This window comes from Rhinolophus sinicus, linkage group LG13, assembly GCF_036562045.2.
Source record: "Rhinolophus sinicus isolate RSC01 linkage group LG13, ASM3656204v1, whole genome shotgun sequence".
Taxonomy (NCBI): domain Eukaryota; kingdom Metazoa; phylum Chordata; class Mammalia; order Chiroptera; family Rhinolophidae; genus Rhinolophus; species Rhinolophus sinicus.
In genome coordinates this window covers 42,977,273-42,998,132 of record NC_133762.1, presented here as the reverse complement: position 1 = coordinate 42,998,132, position 20,860 = coordinate 42,977,273, and the positions used below count along the sequence as shown (strand labels likewise).

Genomic DNA, 20,860 nt, shown 5'->3' with positions numbered 1-20,860 from the left:
TTACGTTTTTAGGTATACCCTTCACTCTCTGAAATTTTATTTTTTGCTAGCCGAAACTTAGGAACCAAATAGATTCAGAAAAATGTGGACGCCTCACAAACCTACTGAACACATGTATGAACTCAAGAAGAGCATAAGTTTGAATAAAGAAGGATACTTGGTATGAATTGTGGTGGTTGCTTTGGAGGGAACAGTGAAGGGAGGTGAGCAATTTGATTTGGATTTTGAGGGGTCTGGATAGGCTTGCTGAGGAATTTATAATTTAAACAGGGATCTGAAATATGGATATGAATTCTCCAGATATTATAGCATTCCAGGTAGAGAGAATAGTAGGCTGTGTTCTCCAGCCTTAATTCAACCATGCCGATCATTTTTGAAGTCCACGCCCATCTGCGTTACCACCTTCTTTTTATTGTTTTTTTGCCATCATCTACCAACTTCTTGGCCATTCTTGATGTTTCTTGAGAATGTTGGTTCCTGGCTCACTACTTTTCTTTCTACTGTGTTGTTTAGCATTATCTCTAAATTGTTTGCTCTTCCAGTCTCCAAACTTCACTGTCCCTTTACCTGATCTTTTCTAGGGAATTTTACTTCCAGTTCATGTCAGCTCTCCTGGGCCTTGTCATTTCCCAGATGACACTTTTGGAATCTTGAGCTTGGAGAGTCTCCTTTCTGCACACACCCTGTCCTTCGTAGTTCTCATTTGTTCTCCTCCAGATGTCCTTGTTCCTTGGGCACTTGGGTGTTCTTTGACTTGCTCTTGCCACCCTCTTCTTTTTTAACTCCAGTGGACTCCACAGGAAGTCATGTGACTGCCATCTTACCAGCATCTTGATTTCCTCTCTCTCAATTGGCCCCATAACTTGCCAACTTTCCTCAGTGGCACAGTCCTACCGTTTAATTTTTCTGTTGTTTTCGTCAGTTGTACTCTGCTGGAGAGAAACTGGATATCAAGGTGACTTTCTCTGTTACACATTTACAAGTTCTAGGCTTAGCTAGAACATTGATTTTGTTGTTGTTTGTTTTTCTTTGTCATTCTGTTATGTCATTCTTTCCCCAATCTCATCCTCAGTCTTCTTCCTCTCCACCATGACCTCCACTTCTTAGTTCATTAAGAAAATAAGTCATCAGATAACTGCCTGCTCAACTTCCTGTCCTCCTACCTCATCGAGGATTGAGAAACAGGTAACTATCTGTATACATCTCTACCCACTTTATGCCAGAGGATATGAGGCAATCACTACAGATAATGTATGTGGAACTATTTTAAGAGATTCTAAATGTTTTCCTACCAGGGTTGCAGGAGGATTGCTGATTGCTCCCTGTGGCGTGGTTAGAACTTCTGATCTCTGGTTTATAGAGATAGGTTTGTGTGTTTAAATCAGCACAGTCACAGAGAGGGGCAGGTTAAATCACCTCCCAAGATGGCATTGCTCATTCATGGCACAGTCAGGGCTGGAATCTCAATCAGTAGCCTTTCCTTATCTTAAATAAAAATACTTGAGGTAGATTTTTTTTTTTCCTGGGAGGAGGTGGTATTGGAAGTGACGATGATATCAAATTTATTTATAGTTAAAAACGTAGATAATGGATGTACATGGAACAAAATCTGAAAGGTACATGAGGCCAGACATGAAAAGTAAGTCTCCGCCCTCCTATCTGATCTCAGTCCTGCTCTCTGGAGGCAACCACTTTTACCAGTTCTTGTGTGTGTGTATTGTGTATCCTTCCAGAGATCGTCTTTGTTAAAAGTTTGTTTTTTTGTTTTTTAACGGTACATTTTATGTTATGTATATCCCACATTTTTTTTTTTTTTTTAGATTTTATTGGGGAAGGGGAACAGGACTTTATTGGGGAACAGTGTGTACATCCAGGACTTTTTTTTCAAAGTCAAGTTGTTGTCCTTTCAATCTTAGTTGTGGAGGGTGCCGTTCAGCTTCAAGTTGTTGTCCTTTCAGTCTTATTTGTGGAGGGCACAGCTCAGCTCCAAGTCCAGTTGCTATTGCTAGTTGCAGGTGGTGCAGCCCACTATCCCTTGCGGGAGTCGAACCGGCAACCTTGTGGTTGAGAGGATGCGCTCCAACCAACAACTGAGCCATCCGGGAGGCAGCTCAGCTCAAGGTGCCATGTTCAATTTTAGTTGCAGGGGGCGCTGCCCACCATCCCTTGTGGGACTTGAGGAATTGAACTGGCAACCTTGTGGTTGAGAGCCCACTGGCCCATGTGGGAATTGAACCGGCAGCCTTCAGAGTTAGGAGCATGGAGCTCTAACCTCCTGAGCCACCGGGGCGGCCCCAAAAGTTTGTTTTTAAATGTTAAAATTCTTATGGAAAGAAAATGAAAGAAGGAACACTCATATACCACATAACCATGTCTAATAAACCTAAGCATGTTGTCTTTGCTTTGGGATTTCTTTTAAAAAAGAAAATAAAACATTTTAGATAACCCTGTTTTTATCCTTTGCTAATCTCATTTCCCTTCCTCTCTCCCCCAGAGGTAAATTCGTAGTCCATAGTTTACTTTTGTATTACATGTTTATATGTCCATAAACTCATGTAAATACTGACCGCATGCTTTAAAACCTTAAATAAAATATCCCGTGTGGTATGTGTTCTATAACCTGCTTGCTCATTCAGGACATACGTTTTCATTCAGGAATGTATTTTCAACCCATGTTGACCTAAGTGGCTAGAGTTCATTTGTTTTAACTGCTGTTTTATTCTACTATTTAAACATACCAGAACTTATTTCTATATTCTCCTATCGATATGTTGGTTGTATACTGTTAAAAACAGAGTGGAGTCTGTTGAGAAATGGTTTTGCTGAATCACAGTCACACACATCTCCAACCTGCTAGATGTTACCAAATTGTTTTCCCAAGTACTTGAACTGATTTACATTTCTGGGAACAGAATTTATCCATAGTCTTGCCAACACTTGGTATTATTGAACTCTTTTATGCTGGCCTTATCTGATGGGTGTGAAATGATACCTGGTTTTAAAGAGATATGCCACAGTTTGTTTACCCATTCACTAGTTAAAGGTGAATGTTTCCCAGTTTTGGCTATTATTAATAAAGCCACTGTAAACATTTATGTACAGATTTTTGTTTGAACATACGTTTTCATTTCTCTGGGTAGATACCCTGGAGTCATATTATTAGGTAAATGTATGTTTTAACTTTATAAGAAATGGTCAAACTATTTTCCAAAGTGGTCATGCAGTTTTACATGCCCACCAGGTGTGTATGAGAGTTCTGGTTACTCTGTGTCATTCTCAGTGCTTGGTTTTGTCTTAGCAGTTTTTCTTTTTTTAGTCATTCTGATAGATATGTCATATATATATATATATATATATATTATATATATTTTTAAACCCAAAGAATTAAAATTAAAAATTGATTTTATTTTAAAATGATCTAAAGTAATTGATTTTTTTTTCCCTCCTTGGTCTTGAATGATCCCCCCCCCCTTAACTCAAAATCAGAGCATTGTATCAGGGCAACCAAATAATGATAAAGAGGTGGTATTTTTGTTTAGATTTCTTCCATTACTGAAAACGGAAATGTAGAAACCACAGATGTAAGCCAATACCGTTATTTTTTAGTGCAAGACATTTGAGGCCCAGTGGATAATGACTTTCCTGCACTTACGCCACCATGCATGGTCTGCAGCGTGGGTCCCAGATTCCCAGGCCAGTGCCGTTTTTCCACTGTCCCTTATATTCTGCACGGTGCTGACCAGGACACACTGTAATGTGAATCTTGAGTTTGAAGGATACAGTTTTCACAATGGATTTACTTTCAATGTTGGATAATCTTGTTTTTACTTTCATTGCTGGATTCTGGCACGTGCTGTCAACACATTCCGGGTCATGCTTTGAGATTGAGAAAGAGTGGCCATCCTTTAAGTGTCTGCCAGAGAAGCCAATTTAATAAAGTCTTTGATAGTCAACGTGAACAGTGAATTTATTCATCTTATCAAGATGTTTACCCTTTATCACAATCCTTCCATTTGAAGGAAAATAACATTCAATCAGGTTTGAAATACGTACTGATCCATTTCCTTTTGAAAATTCAGTAATAGGCTATTCTCAGTGTATCGTCCTACCAAAATTTCTCTCTCTACATGTGGGTTTTTTGTTGTTCTTGTTATTTTGTTTCTTAGGGTATAGTTATGGCTGTTTCCATATACCTACGTGTGAAATAGAGGCTCCTTTCTTGTGTGATCTGGCTCCTATGGTTCCTGCATCCAGTGGGAAGAGGGAACAGAGGGCATTCTACTCGCATCCCATTGTCCAATACTTAGTCACATCTAGCAAATGAAAATGTATTTTAATTCTACTTTTCTGTATGTTTGAAATTTTCCAAAAATTGTTTTTTAAAAACAATTTCATTTTATTATTTCTTACCTTTACCAAGTTCCATTTAAATATTGTAACACTAGAGGGTGCTGTTAATACATTGCTTTTAGTGTTTATAGAATTTTATTCCTCCCCAGGATGGCTTATTATAGAATCAGAGTAGTTTTTGTTCATCTGATAATCCCAAATCTTCTTTGCTAATTTACAGTGTCCTTACTCTGGTGAAATTGAAATGTCAATATATAATATTTATTTGGAAAAGCAGAAATAAGTAACCACCAACTTTTTTTTTAACTACAGTTTAGATTTTGTCCTTAAAGGGAAAACATAAATCAGAGATTGCATTACTCAAAGTACATATTTTAAAATGTACGATTATTTCTGCAGAATTAAACTTCTTTTAGTATTGGCCAAATTCAGCTTGTTAGTTGTTTTGCCTTATTTTTTGTCCTAAATTTACTAACCTTATATAGGTACTAAGAATTGAGCTACTATTAGTTTTGTTCCCTAATACATAACTAAAACTTAGAGCGTAACTAAAACTTAGAAAATCAGATAAGCACAAATTAAAAACCAATTGTAATCGCATTTGACAGAGATAATCACTGTAAAGTGCTTGGTGCAGTGATATCTGCTTTCTGAGCACACTTGCACGTGTATGTATATGAATACGCACACGGCTTTAAGGGGCACTGTGTGAGTCAGTGCTACTTACTGCACCAGATGCTGTTTTCTATGTTCATTTTGTAACTGGCTACTTTTCTTAAGTATCTTTTCTAGTGCCTTAAAAAAAAAAAGGACAACTCTTTCTGGGTAAATAGACCATTCATTACCTGTAAATAATTCTTTTGTCTTCCCTTTTCCATTATTTGAACTTTAAAATCTTTTTCTTACTGTGTTAGAACTTCCAGAACAATCTTCTATAATGGAGGCCACCAGATTTCCTTCTTTCTGTTTCTGGCTTTAATGGGCCCCCTCTGGGTTTTTAGGGTGTAAGTATCTCATTGGCTATTGGCATGAGATAGGGGTTCTTTTTGAGGACATTTTTCTCCTATGTCAGAATGCGCTAAGGGTTTTGTTCAAAAATTGATGTTGAGTTTTATTAAATGCCGTTTTGACTTCTGTTGATCTTATATTTTTTCTTCCTTCTACCTGTTTATGTGTATTGTAATACACACTAGCCTTTTTCCTTGTGATTTGTCAACTTTGGGTTATGCTAGATTTCTAAAAGGAAGGAAAGGACAAGCTTTTCGTCTTTTTCCCCCGTCCTTTGGAGCTGTCTGAGTAGCATAGTAACTGTTCCTTTAGGCTTGGAGATACTTGCCTGGGAAGCCGTCTGGGCCCTGTGCAATTTGAATGGACGGTCTCTGTCTACAGTGATCTTGAGAGGTTTGTTTAATTAAGAGCCCTTTTTGATATATTTATCAAATTTATCAATTCTGTTGCTTATTTCCTAGATAATTTCTCTCTTTAATTTCTTTAGGATATTTTGTTGCTTATTCTTTCTTAATTGTAAGGGTGTTTTTACAGTTCTGATTTCACCAATAGCGCCATAGTTAGTTGGGAGAAAGGTTGAAAATTTTGAAGTTGTTAGACTTTCTTGATTGATAATTATTTTTTTCCTCTTTTTGGCATTGTGATCAGGCAATGATAAATATAAATACTTTTTTGGTGGAGGTTGAAATTTTCATTTGCCATGATGGTCAATTTTCACAAGCTCATTGAAAATAAAGCTCTTTTCTATGGGGTGCAAAGTTTGATACCTGTTATATTAGCCTTATTCATTATTTTGGTCAGATTGATACAAAATAAAATTAATATGGAGATCGAGCTTGTGTTTGTAGCCCTCTATACTTTTGCCTCCGATTTCCTTGGATACAGATAGGTGTATTTTATGACCTGTTGATCATTTCGTTTATGTTGCTAACCATTATGTGTCTTATTTCAGTGAAATGTTTAGAACATAAAAACTGATGTACTTCTATTGTGAATTTTATACTTTGGCAATTTAAAGTGACCTTTTCTTCGTTTTATACTTTCTGGCATGAATTCCGTTGTGTTTGCCATTCAAAAAATAACAGTAAAGCGGTATTAATATTGCTTTATTTATTTATTTATTTTTTATTATTATTATTTTTATTTATTTATTTATTTTCCCCAAGTCAAGTTGTTGTCCTTTCAATCTTAGTTGTGGAGGGTTCTGTTCAGCCTCAAGTTGTTGTTCTTTCAGTCTTAGTTGTGGAGGGCGCAGCTCAGCTCCAGGTCCAGTTGCCATTGCTAGTTGCAGGGGGCACAGCCCACCATCTGTTGTGGGAGTCGAACCGGCAACCTTGTGGTTGAGAGGGTGCACTCCAACCAACTGAGCTATCCGGGAGCTCAGCGGCAGCTCAGCTCAAGGTGCCGTGTTCAATTTTTAGTTGCAGGGGGCGCTGCCCACCATCCCTTGCGGGAGTCGAGGAATTGAACTGGCAGCCTTGTGGTTGAGAGCCCGTGCTCCAACCAACTGAGCCATCCGGGAGGCAGCTCAGCTCAAGGTGCCGTGTTCAATCTTAGTTGCAGGGGGCGCTGCCCACCATCCCTTGCGGGACTCGAGGAATTGAACTGGCAACCTTGTGGTTGAGAGCCCACTGGCCCATGTGGGAATCGAACCGGCAGCCTTCGGCGTTAGGAGCACGGAGCTCTAACCGCCTGAGCCACCGGGCCGGCCCAATATTGCTTTATTTTTATTTCACTTTGTTAAAGGTCTATTTTTTGACACATCTGAGAATATTTTTAATAAAACAAATTTAATTTACAAGTTTGGTTTGTTGTAGCCTGTAGTCAGTTTCAAATTCTAATAGTGGTTTCCTTTAAGTAAAAAAAATTAAATAAAAAACAAACAAACCTGTTTCTCCAGTTGTCAGAGCTAAGATCTAATGGTATTTTTCCATTCCTTTCTGGGAGAAAGGCTTTAACTTCTTTTTATTCCATCTTCAATTTTTATTAGATATACTGTTGTTTAATCTGCTTTATTATTATCAATTATGTTTTTTACATTACATAGCATATGCTTAGAGGATGATTTGACACATGCATTCCGTTTTATAACTGGGTTTATGTTCTTTATTTAGTTTTGTCTGATCATGGTTTTGGTTGGCATACATTATTATCCGCCTTGTATATCAGCGGTCTCTCTGAATCTTGCTTCTTATGTGGTTGGAATAAGGCCTTAAGCTTTTTTCTTTTTCTTTTCTCAACCTATGCATATCTAAGATTGCAATTTTTGGCTTTCCCACATGAAGGGCAACTTGTCTGGGTATAAAATTCTTTGGGAAAATCTTTTCCTTAGTTCTTTATAGATCTGCGTATTCTATTGACTTCTGGCACTTAATGCTGCTTTGGAAAATCTTGGGGCTTATCTTAATTATTGCTACTATTTAAGTAAACCAAACATTTTCTCCTTCTCCCTGAATACTTCTATGACTTTCATCCTGTAGTTAAATTATTTTGCCAGGATATGTCCAAGTATCAGTTTCTTCTCTGATTTTGCGTGAATCTGGTATGGCTTTATAATCTCTATACTCGGATTTTCTTTATCTCAGAATAGTTGTTTTTTTCTATTTTTGTATCTTTAAGTTTGTTCCATTTGTTCTTTATAACAGTGTTTTATTGAGATACAATTCACATGCTGTAAAGTTCTCCCATTTAAATTGCATAGTTGAATGGCTTCTAGTAAATCAGACTTGTGCAAACATCACCACAATCAAATTTTAGAACATTTTCTTCATCCCATAAAGAAATCCCAAACCCATTAACAGTCACTCCCCATTCCTGTCTTCATTTCCACCCCAGCCCTAGGCAACCACTAATCTGCTGTCTCTATAGATGTGGCTATTCTGGACATTTCATGTAAATGGAATCATACAACATGACTGGCTGCTTAGTTCTTTTTATTTATTTATTTATTTTAAAGATTTTATTGGGGAAGGGGAACAGGACTTTATTGGGGAACAGTGTGTACTTCCAGGACTTTTTTCCAAGTAACGTTGTTGTCCTTTTCAATCTTAGTTGTGGAGGGTGCAGCTCAGCTCCAGGTCCAGTTGCCATTGCTAGTTGCAGGGGGCACAACCCACCATCCCTTGCGGGAGGCGAACTGGCAACCTAGTGGTTGAGAGGACGCGCTCCAACCAACTGAGCCATCCGGGAGCTCAGCGGCAGCTCAGCTCAAGGTGCTGTGTTCAATCTTAGTTGCAGGGGGCGCTGCCCACCATCCCTTGCGGGACTCGAGGAGTTGAACTGGCAACCTTGTGGTTGAGAGCCCACTGGCCCATGTGGGAATCAAACCGGCAGCCTTCGGAGTTAGGAGCATGGAGCTCCAAATGCCTGGGCCACCGGGCCGGCCCCTGTTCTTTTTCTTTTTAAGTCCAGTTCAGAAAAACACTGATTGTTCATGCCTTGGCTTTGCTCTTTGCTTTTTTTCCTCCCTCCATGGTTCTGGTCTCTGAACTCACACAGCCCTTTTGGCAGCAACTCTGGCTATCCCCGAGTTTCTCAAGCTTGTCCTCCATCTTTCAGTTTTCTGCTGTTTTCCACAGTTTCACTTCTCTTTATTGCTTCTGAGTTAATTTTGTGCTTTTAGTTTCCTTATAATTAATTCTTTCCCAACCCAGCTTGTTGTTTCTTGGTTTCGGTACATTGTCTTCATCTAACTGTCTGATCCCCCCCACCCCAGTTTTTTAAATACCAACTGTTTTGTTTGTTTTTCATTCTTTTCTCCTTTGTTTCAAATTGAAATTTTCTTTGGTTTCTGTAGTAGAATCTTTCTGAGATGAATGTCTTCATGGGACGTACTGAATACAGTTCTTGTATTCAGGATATAGAAACTGGGACTGTTTTTTCCATAGGCTTTCATGTTGGGTTTTTCCTCTTGGCCCATCTTGGAGCAAGGGGTGTTCTGGTCTATCTGGGCATGTTGACCTGATGGGTTGGGTGAGTCATGTGTGACCTGTGTTCTGGGCACTTGAGGTGGTGAATCTCTTGCCCCTGCACAGTTAAAGCACTTGGCTTCCAACCTTCTCCCAGCTGCTTCTATGGCTTCTCCAGTCAAGTGGCATCTTCGTCTTATGCTCACTGCTGATTTCCTTAAGATTATTTATAAGTAAGTGACACTTAGAGCTCCTTTTCTCCAGTTTTCTTGGTTCCTCTTCTGCCTTTATCCCATAGACTCTATTTTCCAAGCTGTGTTTTGCTGCCACTTCTGCTTGGCTGTTTCTCATCTGAGTCTCATGGTCATGGTCATTGTCTGGATTTGGTGTTGGGGAGATAGAGGCAGGGATTTGCCCTCACATAGCATATCCCGAGGGGCAGAGGTGCCCACTGCCCAGTTTGCTTACAGGCTCTGCCCTGGAGTCATGACTAGAAAGGACAAAGTCTGACGATAGGTGTGGCATCTTCCTTCTCACTGATACTAGGTTGTCAGTGTGTGTTTGCCTTTTTTTGTGTCTTCATAGGCACTTTCACTATTGGGGCCTCTGCAGCTGTCACCTGCACACCAGATACCACCACGTTCAACTGGGCTCCAGCAGTTAGCTCTCAATATTACAGTGATTTGTTCGCTTTGCCTATCATTTAATGAAGAGGTCATACCTTGGGATCTATTTTTAACCTCTGAAAGTCTTTGAGCTTTGAAAACAGTTGTCTTTGGGGCCCCAATTGGGGAAATGAAAAATTACCAGGGAGCAAAATTAATCGCCCTTTTCACTGAAGCTGAAAGCAGTGTTGGTGGACTGGTTTGTCTGAATGGAAGGATTTGTAAAGATAGGTTTTAATTTCCCTTATTTGTTTGGGTTTGAGAAATGTAATCACCCAGCAGCTTGGTTTCCACAATAGAATATCCAGCCTGCCCTTTGGAGAGGTGGACACTGGAAGCAAGCCACGCTCGAGGCCTGCAGTGACCGTTTGTAACCAGGTGGTGGCTGTTGTGTAACACAGAAGATGGCATTTTTGACGAGGTGGTGTGGTTATACAATTTTGGCGAGCCCGTGGGTTATAAAAGCCGAAATTCCTTCAGCACCTGAAGTGTCTCATGCTGAGCACTAGAAGCTCGCTCTGGCGCCAGCACAGAATTGATGGGTGGGACACCGACGAAAGGATATTTCTGTCTGTAGGGAAAGATTTCGCCCTGCAGGTAAGACCATGTCTTGGTACATAAGCTCTGCTTTGGGGAATTAGTGTCTGTGTGTCTGCATGTGTCTACGTCTGTCTGTGTCTGTCTGTGTGCATCTGGATCCACGAGTGTCTGTCTCTGTGTGTGCATCTGTGACTGTGTGCGCCTGTCAGTGACCGTGGGTCTGGTTTTCTGTGACTGTGGCTGTGTGTGTGTGTGTGTGGGTGAGGAGCCTATGGCTCCAGTTTGCCCAGCCGGGTTACCAGGAAATCTACAAAGGCTTTCTCAGTGCGGTCAGACGTGATTTAAACATTTAATCACTGAACATTAACATTTATGCAACTCAGAAGGCAGTTCCCTTCATTAAATATTTGAGAAAAGAGTGGAGGTAAAGACCTGATCTGCAACAATTAACGTCCAATTTAGTGGTTTTTAGGTGCTCACCTACCTTACTCTGAGTGAGGTGCAGTCCTGGGACTTCCCAGGCTGTGTGCTCTTTTATGTTTTCTTTTATGCAGAATTTTAGGGATTTGGGGGAAAGTAAGTGCACAAGCAAAAAGGAACATACATTAAACAAACTTCATGGAGAGCCTGGAGTCTCTTCTAGCTGAATACATCTATTTTTTTTTAATTCTTTTAAGGTTTGGGGGTTGTGAAAATGTCAGGTTCAGACACCAGAAAACGCAATACACCTGTGGCTAGGATTCTAAGTGATTACTGTCTCTGTATTGAATGGATTTTTTTTTTATTAATTAGGAGGAACATATTCCTTTGCAGAAAAATAATGTCTAACATACAGGCATGAGATGTTTATTGAAGATTAGTGAAAAGCCATTATTTCGATCACTGTGTACTTGGGGGTAACCTAGAGAATCATTACAGGGTCCCAGCCCCAGGTAATTGCAGTGCAGTTTAGCCACGTCCACTCTTCAGCCAGCAGGTAATCCAGCAGGGTAGGTGAAATTTCAGAATGCCTGTTTCCTTATCTTGGGAGAATCTGGGAGGAGAAGGAGATGGAACTCTTGGTAGATGGACTTGGGGGCAGTGGGGATGGGATGGGGAGGAAACGGATATTGTAGAAGAGATTTGCAAATGGAATTTCTTCCAGACAATAGAAAGAAAGTATGTGGTTGAAGGAACTAAGTACGATCAATGTTCCAAAGTCCAGCAAAACTGAGCAGGTGTAATGGGTAGTTAAGAAATAAGGAAAAGATGGAGCTTGACCTCAGTCTGCAGGTAAGAGAAGGACATTTGACTTTGGCCCTTGAAGCAGAGGAAAGGATGGGAATGTGCCAAAGAGAGCTGGTCTGAAGAATAATTCAGGGAGAGGGCTGCTAAGTACATTGAGCTCGAGGCATGGAGTGAACAGTTATTTGAAATGCTTCTCCCAGCAGAGTGGCAGTAGTAACTGAAGATGACCAATGAGCCATCAGCTGTGCTGGATAAGAGAAGATAGAGCTGGGAGCTGGGGGGCACAGGCTTAGCCAGGGCAGAGCCATCCCCTGGATGTTAACCAAGGCTGTCCTTGTACTGGAAAGTGGGGGAGACATCAAATGACAATGGTTATTTGGAGCTGTGAAGGAGGAGAAAGCTGCATTTTTTCCATTCCCTGACATTAACTGGGGGGTTTTCCTTGGCTCTTCCAGAATGACCTTCAGACATAACCACTCAGGCCTTTTCTGGCTGCTCATCTCCAGAGCCTTGTTCTGTTAGTCTGTAAGGAAACAGGAGCAGCTTCGTGTTCTCGGAATAGTTGCTGCGTTTGCCACTTGTCCTTGGCTTTTGTCCAAGGGTAAATCAGCCTTTCTGTATATCTCAGTTTCCTAAACTGTGGCGATAATAAGCATCCTTCCCTGAATTTTGGTAAGGCTCAAGTGAAATCATGTTTGTATCTTGTATATGATAGGCAGTCAATCCTGCATGTTTTTATCTTGTCATTAAAATTCTGTATGAAATTAGCTTTTCAGTGGCCCCTGTAATGACTGATCAGTACGTTTAAAAGTGTTTAAATGAAAAAGACATTTGCACAAGAAGTGATATGTTTGATAACACAAAATAGAAATAAATGCAGTAAAACCCATTTTGATTCTGCTTGAGTTTTTCTCAAATATACATTTTTTTTTTAAATTGCGGAATATTGGGGAACAGTGTGTTTCTCCATGGCCCATCAGCTCCAAGTCATTGTCCTTCAATCTGGTTGTGGAGGGCGCAGCTCAGCTCCAAGTCCAGTTGCCATTTTCAATCTTAGTTGCAGGGGGCACAGCCCACCATCCGATGCGGGAGTTGAACTGGCAACCTTGTTGTTAAGAGCTCGCGTTCTAACCAACTGAGCCATCTGGCTGCCCCTCAAATATACATTTTTAATTCCAGCCCACAGGCTCTACCTTTTGCTTCACTGCATTTCCCTTTCCCCTTTCGTGTCCCAGCCTCACGATTTCCTTGAATAAGTCTGGAGGTCAGGGATTAGGTTTTTTTTCTGGTGCATGCCTAGCCCATGGAAAATGTTCAGGTTTTCTCCAGTATTTGAATGCCTTTTATGTAATGGACACCGTGTCCATGCCCTGTCTCTTCTGGACCAAGAAGCCGTCTGCCATGGAAACATGGAAAAGGGACAGCTAACCCAGGAATGCTTTTTGGAGGAGGTGGTCTGTGTGGATGGTACCTGGGGCAGGAGGAGCATAGCAAGGATGAGTCTTTAGGTTTTGTCATAATTTTTTAAAAATGCAGTTTGGGTAAGAGATTTTTGCCGGATTATATCAGCCGCAGCATCTGATACCTACAATATGAGGTCAGAAAAACAAAGATCATTGATAACTTTGTATTTTAAAGCCCCTAATCAACAAGATGTCAGCTGCTTTGAGCTTTCACTGTGCACGTGACTCTCTCCCCTAACTGAGCAGTTGATGAGTCAGTGTCTTCTCATCTAGATAGATGGCTATCGCTCTTCATGGCTCAGGTTGTGTGTAAACTGACATCAGCAAAACAACATGTCTTGACTGGATTTCAGAGCTGTTTTAGGATTTAGAGTTTAGTTTGGGACTAGAGCTTATTCTACACCAAGGGCTTCGTGAACCAAATCTCTAGAAGAGACTGAAGGGGTCTTCTGCAGGCAGGGTGTATTCATCAACATCTTCTGTTTCATTTCATCACTGGTGCACTTGGCTCGATGCTCTGTAAAATATTTGCTTTCAGTAAGGAATGATTCTTCCTGCCCACCTCACCCCATGGATGGTCCAGGAATATTTGCCACATCTATCCAGTAGCTTTGTGTCTTCTCCCGCCCACAGTTGAGGTCCCTGACAACATGTTTAGGTGATTCCTAAGTGGTCTAGCAGTGTTTGCTCAGGGGCCCTTTTCTTCCACCTTCAGAGCAGGGTGGTTGTCTTGGGGTGCCTGGTGGATCCTAGGGGTGTGGCCTCTAAAGGACTATTCCTCCTGGGGTTCTCAGCAGATGGTTTCTGAGGTGGAACCTGGCAACCATCTCAGGGTTCTCTTTCAAAAATCCAGGTTTTATGCAGCTTTTTAAATTTTCTTCCTCGTAAGAGAACAAGTCCACAAACCAGGACAGTGACGGAATGCTCACACAGCTCATGGGGTGAAGTGGAGGTTTTCTTGATTGCCATCATTGAGGTGGTTTGGTTTACGGCTCGATAGATTTTAAAGAAAGCTGCTCTGAGGTCATGAGTCTGGGTACTTGCTCCGTCGTGGTGCGTTATCAGTGCCATCATTTGTACCAATTTAGCAAATTATTTCTATGGGTTATGTTAGTTTAAGGCTCAGCAAATAACCTGATATCAATGGGGTACTTGGAATATACCTTTTATGTTCCTGGGCAGAGCTTTAGTTACATCGGTGACTTTTAGGCTTTTTTCCGACTGACCCACAGTACAAAGTATTTGACCTTGAAACAGGGTGGCCCTTTTCTTGTGAGGTGTGCTCTGGCGTTTTTTGTTCCATTAAATTTCATTGTTTTAAAATTTCTGGATGAGCTCCACTGTGTCGATTTCATGGCCCACTAGTGGGTAGTGACTTCCAGTTTGGAAAAAAAAAAAAAAGAGTGAGAGTTCTTAGAGTGTTTTGGAAAAGTATGGAGGATGATTGGTTTTTTTCAGTTAACACCCTGTGAGCATAACCATCATCATAAGATCAAACAAGAACCACGTCTTCCAGGTTCATTCATTGCTGCTTCAACGGAGTAACGATAGTTAGGCTCAGCATCAGGAGTGTAACCTCCTTAACGCAGGATCCTGTGCATTCGGCATCCATTTAAGTCATTACATTTCAAGGGAGTCGATCATGTACAAGTTGAGGACATTTGTTCCAATAATCTTTTTTTGGCTTGGGTTGAAAGCGGTTAGGTCAAATGTTCACATTGAGCAGAGTTTAGTGGAGCCACTGCAGTTCCCCTCTAATCCCCTAATGATGGGATTTAAGCAGAGAACCATAGATTGGCTTTTAAATTGTGCTTTATCATTGAACCTGGCTGCCTCTGAAAGCTCTTGTTTGTATCTTGGTAAGGCCCAAACTCCCACTTGGCAAGTTGAGGTTTTGAGTTTCTTTATCCCAAAGTCTTCCTTCTTAGCTTAGTCATACTCGCACCTACCTGTCTGGATCGGTTTGTGCAAGCTGAGGAAATGGCGTTATCCCACCCCAGGTTGCCCATCCAAAGGTGTGGCTGATCTGAGGACCACTAACATGAGAACGCTGTGTATTTGTAAAAAATGTAGGTTCCCAAACAGGTCTAGGCATCAGATTTTGGGGAGAGGACATTTTTGAAATTAGTGGGGTAGGGGAGTTTTTGAATTCTTTTTTTTCCTCAAAATTGAAGTTTTAAAAAAACTGAGGCATAGTTTAGATACAGCAAATGGATATACATCCAAATGGAGCTGCCAGAATCACAACCAAGGTATAGAACATTTCTGTCGCTCCAAAGGCTCCTTCCTCTGCCTTTGGAGTCCCTCCCTCCATTCCTGCTCTAGGTCACCACTACCTGTCACTATAGATTAGGGAATCAGGCAGCATGTCTTGAGTCTGGCTTCTTTCACTCAAGGTAGTATCGGTGTGATTCCTCCTTGTTATGTTACATATGTCAATAGCTGCTTCCTTTTTATTGCCGAGTAGTTTTCGTATGGACTCACCATAGTTGGTTTATCCATTGACCTACTGATGGACCTTTGGATGTCTTGAGTTTTGGGCTGTTACACTAAAAACAGCTTTGAACATTTGTCTACAAGTATTTGTGTAGAAGAAATCTGCATTTTGAATAAGCTTCCCAAGTGAGTCTTAGGTACGTGAACCACTGATTCTTATTCTCTCTGTTCTTTCTTACTCTTCTCGTATCATTTTGGAGAACTGTAGGGTTTTGTGTATAAATTAAAAGATTTGCCATGCATTTATGCTTTTGATGTAGTAGTCATTCAGTGACATCTATTTGGGGTAAATGTGTGTATCATTAACATTTACTGAGTATCTGTTCTGTGCTAAGAGTTGGGAATATAAAGATGAAATTGTACACAAGGGGATTCTACCCTTCAGGAGGACTCTTAGTGATTAGTTCATTCAGTCTTTGAGGGCATTGGACTGGGGCCTGCTAGGTGCTGAGGATGGGAGGACATGTTTTCTTATGGTTTGCTTGTGCTTCCAAGAAACACAAAAGGTCTCGTTGGTATTTTAGGAGCAACTCAGCCCTTAAATCCTCTTTAAATAGTACCATCGTACAAGCCCTTCCAAGTCAGGTGGCAGTGGTAAGCCACAGTGAGGGACTTGACATATTCCTGGACAGTGTGGAAATGGTCAGATAGTAAAAATTAAGTACAAGAGAAATTCACTGGCTGAATAGCTGATGAAATAAGTATCAATTAAAAGCTCTTCTGCGTTTGTACATGATTATTGGTAGTGGTTCAATGCTTAGGGAATTGAAAGTTTGTTAAAGATCTGAATATTTTACTTTTCTATTTATAGTAGAATTTCCCAGATTGCTGTGTTTCACTCTGTCAGGCTTACATTTATTTTGAGGTTGACTTTTTTTTTTTTTTTAAGACTGATGATTTTTCTGCTTGCTCTAAGGTAATGATTTGTAACCATGGCTGCACCGGTGCATTAGAACATCTAGATGCTCAGGCTACAGAGACCTATTCAATCAGACTCTCTGAATGGAGACCCAGGCAGTAGTATTTTTAAAGTTCTTTGGTGGTTCCAACATGGAGTCAACATGGAGGGCCACTTCTTTGGGGCAGTGTTGGTCATTTGTGGGTACACCTCTTTTATTGTCACTTCCTCTCTTTACCTGCGAAGTATAATTGACAAAATCTTGGCTTTTCTCCGTTCTTTTCGACAACAAAGGTTATTTTACAACTTTAGACTTGAGAACTTTACTCAGCACGGCCCTGTAACTATAGGGCTGTGTCCTGATCTCGCAACAGAAAGGACTGAACTGCTTTGTGTTACCGTGTTAAGGGGAACCGGCCACTCCTGGATTTGTGGGGGAAGAACCGAGTGCTGATGTGGACATCGTCAGGCTCTTGGAGGAGAAAGTGGGCACAGCTTGCATTGTTAAGTAAATAACTTTAGAAAATATAGAGGAGGGGAAAATAAGGAAGTTCTTTGGTGTCCCACCAGTCAGGATTTTGGTTAACATTTTGGTGTGTGTATGCGTGTGTGCACACTTACACATACACAGTGGGTTAGTGCTGTACATACTATTTTTTTATTGTATAAAATTGCCTTTAATTCCTTTTACTCATTGCCTCATTAAAAAAATTGGTATCTTCTATTGTTATTACTGGGTAAGACCATTTGACCTGAAATCTATCTTAACAAACTTAAGTGTGCACCGCAGTGTTGTTCGCTTAGGCAAAATTGTACAGCAGATCTCTAGAACTTACTCATCTTGCATAACAAACTATACCTGTTGAATAGTAAATCCTCACTTCACCCTCCGTGCCCAGCCCCTGGCAGCCATCATTCTATTCTCTGCTTTTATGAGTGTAACGATCTTAGATACCTCATATAAGTGAATCATGCAGTGTATGTCCTTCTGTCACTACTGTGTTTTCCCCGAAAATAAGACCTAGCCGGACCATCAGCTCTAATGCGTCTTTTGGAGCAAAAATTAATATAAGAACCGGTATTATATTGTATTATATTGTATTATATTGTATTGTATTGTATTATATTATACCAGGTCTTATAGTAAAATAAGACCAGGTTTTACATTAATTTTTTCTCCAAAAGACGCATTAGAGCTGATGGTCTGGCTAGGTCTTATTTTCAGGGAAACACAGTAGCTTATTTCACTAACTATAATGTTGTATATACTGTTTTCTTAACCCGTTTCCTTGCATCACATATGGTGTTCCTTTGTATTAACATATCACAATTATAGCATTCAATTTCCTAGTGTTGGATATTAGAGTTTTCCTGATTTTTGGTCTTATTAAAAATGTTAACGTGCATAATTTTATAGCTAAATCTGTGTGTCCTAATTATTTCCTTAGAATAAATTCCTAGAAGTAGCTTTTTCTTAGGTCAAATATTAGAGGTGAATATGAATGTTTTTAACTTTTGATACATGTAACCAACTTGCCTTCTCATGAGCAAATTTATTTTTTATTAGGAGTGTGAGTTTGTCTATTGCTCCACCTCCTTATAAGTAAGGGTATTAAAAATAACCGACATAGATAAAAATAAAAATGTACCTCATTTCAATATACATTGATTTTAAACAAGGAGTGAACATTTATTTCGTCATTTGTGTTTGGGGTGGGGATTGAAGATGAGAAGTTCATGTGTTTTGCCCATTTTTATATTAAGGACTTTTGTTTTCTATTTATTGATTTATAAGCTCTTCAAATAGTAAAGATATCAACACGTTATCTTATGTTTTATTATATTTTGCCTTTTAATTTTGTTTGTGATTATTCACCATACAGAAATTTTTAAAAAAAATTTTATTTTTTATTTTTGCAGAATGTATCAGCCTCTTGTCTCTTTCTCATCTTTAATGATATGCTAAGAAAGGAGTCCCCCACCCTAACATTATACAATCATTTAGTGCCTTTATTATTATTATTTTTAACCTTAGGTTTTACTTCTGGATTTTATTACTTAATAGTGAGCCGGTTGTCTTGGCACGTTGTATTGAAAAATCCATACTTAGTCTTATGATTTGAAGTGCCTTCCATTTCATGTATTCCTTGACTTGTGGGTTTTCTGTTGTCTGATCTGTTTGTCTGTTTTTGTGCTTATATTGAGCTCTTTATTACAACTTGATGTTAGGGTCCTTATCTGATAGAGCACACTCTTATTTTTTCAAATACATGTGACTATTCTTTGTTATCCTACAGGAATTTTAGCAAGCCCCTTTCCTCCCCTTTTGGGGTATTAATGGACTTCTATTAAATTTACACACATTATGTGTATAGGAAAATGAATATGTTTACAGCTTTCTTATCGAAGAATATAGTCTGTTTCTCTGGTTATTGAACTCTCTTTTATGGCTTTTAGTAATAGTTTATAGTGTTATTCATAAAGACCATGTACATTTTATTTGATCAATGTATTAAGTATTTAATGCTTTTATTGTCACTTTAAACAGGATTCTTTCATCCTCTTATCTTTAGGGCTTGGCAGACTGTTTGTAAATACCAGGTTTTGTGGGCCAGGTGACCTCTGTCACGTGTTCTTCTTCCTTGTTGTTTATAACCCTTTAAAAACTGTAAAAACCACTCTTGCTGCAACCGTCCAGAACCAGGCCAGGCAGTAGTTTGTCAGCTTCTGATCTAGGTGCTTATTGCCAGCATTTGGGAAGTGTTTCAGTCCACACCGAAGAAGGTTCGCTCCTTTATTTTGTGCCTAGCCACCTGCGTCTAGATTCTCCCACATTTTCTTAACTCCTGGTGTGGTCACACTTTGGTCTTTTCCTCACCCTTCTCTGTCAGTCGAATGATAGCAGTGATGTCGGTGCCCTGGGCCTTGTCACTGACATTAATGTGTCACTGACAGATAGGGTTTATGTTGGCTGTTAATTTCCTTAACCAGTTTAGTCAGAGTATTAAGCAAGAATGACTGTTACATGCCTGTTGGCTCAGTTGGTTAGAGCACAGCGCTCATAACACCAACGTCGCCGGTTCGATTCCCACATGGGTCAGTGAGCTGCACCCTCCACAACTAGACTGAAAACATTGACTTGACTTGGAGCTTACGGGTCCTGGAAAAACACAGTTCCCCAATATTTCCCAATTTAAAAAATTAAAAAAAAAAAGACCGTTACATCATATCAGTTACCTTTATTTTTAAGCATCATTTACTCACGCCACAAAGTTTGGGGGTCAGGTGGGGCCCTCGGGGCCAAGGATACAGGTTGTGGGTACTGCCTCTTGTTCTGAAGCTGTCTGGCTGGGCAGGCCGACATTATCTCGCTGTGTTATAACCATCTTCATGGTTCCCAGACACGCAATGAGGTGGTGATCAGAGGAAACGCTGATGGGAGTTGCCCCAAGGGAATGGAGTAAGGTAAAGGGTGATTAGTTTGGAGGGACTGCATGTGCACGAGCCTGAGGGCGAGAAGAGAACCGAATCCCTTCAGGTCCCGAAAGATGGGAAATGAGGGGATACTGGGGGCCAAGCTTCATACGGTGACCCTGCAGCCTTGTGAAGGAGTTTGGGTTCCATTCTGAGGTGAATCATCGTCAAACGGCATGATAGTTTCTGTAGCGTGGCTGTGCTAGCTGCAGTATGGACAGTGGTAGAGCCGTTAAGATGGATCAAGAAAAGGGCAAGAGGCAGTTGTACTGCTGATGAGATGATGGCTTGTGCTGCAGAGTGGCCGGACCGCACAGGTTTGGGAGCTCTTGGCCTAGGAGCATGGGCTCAATCGTCCTTGCCCCTCAGAGGCCCCTCAGAAATCACCAGGAGGGCAGAAACTACGGGGCAAGTCAGACTCAGATAGTGCTTACAGGCCAGCGGACCTGGGCTGTATATTTGCTTGGGGAGGTTGGCTGTAAACTGAACATTAAAAGGACAGTTTTGTCTTGCTCCTATAAACGTTGTCAGGACAGGAAGACTGATTTAAGGTTTGCGTCTTCCCCTGCTTATAGCTGTGCATCCTTTGGCAAGTTACTTAACTTCTCTGATGCTCAGTTTCAATTTTTGTGGGGTTAGGTGTGCAAATCAAGTAATACTGTGCTTACTAGGGAGCAATCATTGCCATTTCTATAATGAGAAGGAAGAGATGTGCCTGGCACACAATGGCGCTTCGCTGCAAACCGCTGTTACTGCTCTCATTGTGTTGTCCTTACCATTTTCATTGTTGTTGCTGAACCTGAGTTTTCATCCCTCAGCCCCTCCTTTCCC

At 40.5% G+C, this 20,860-nt stretch overlaps 1 protein-coding gene across 6 annotated transcripts in view; it reads left to right on the top strand.

The window, feature by feature from the left end:
* The window catches only part of SLC23A2 (solute carrier family 23 member 2), a 116,075-nt gene that overhangs the window by 27,788 nt on the left and 67,427 nt on the right, over positions 1-20,860 (top strand). For 2 of the 6 annotated variants that reach the window (XM_019733759.2, XM_074317752.1), the window contains exon 1: positions 10,374-10,528. The exons of 3 other annotated variants lie outside the window; for them this stretch is intronic. The gene's annotated coding sequence lies outside the window, so the exon portion shown is untranslated. Of the gene's footprint in view, positions 1-1,078; positions 1,186-10,373; positions 10,529-20,860 lie in introns of those variants that run through there. One more of the 6 variants, XM_074317753.1, reaches the window with a different exon arrangement.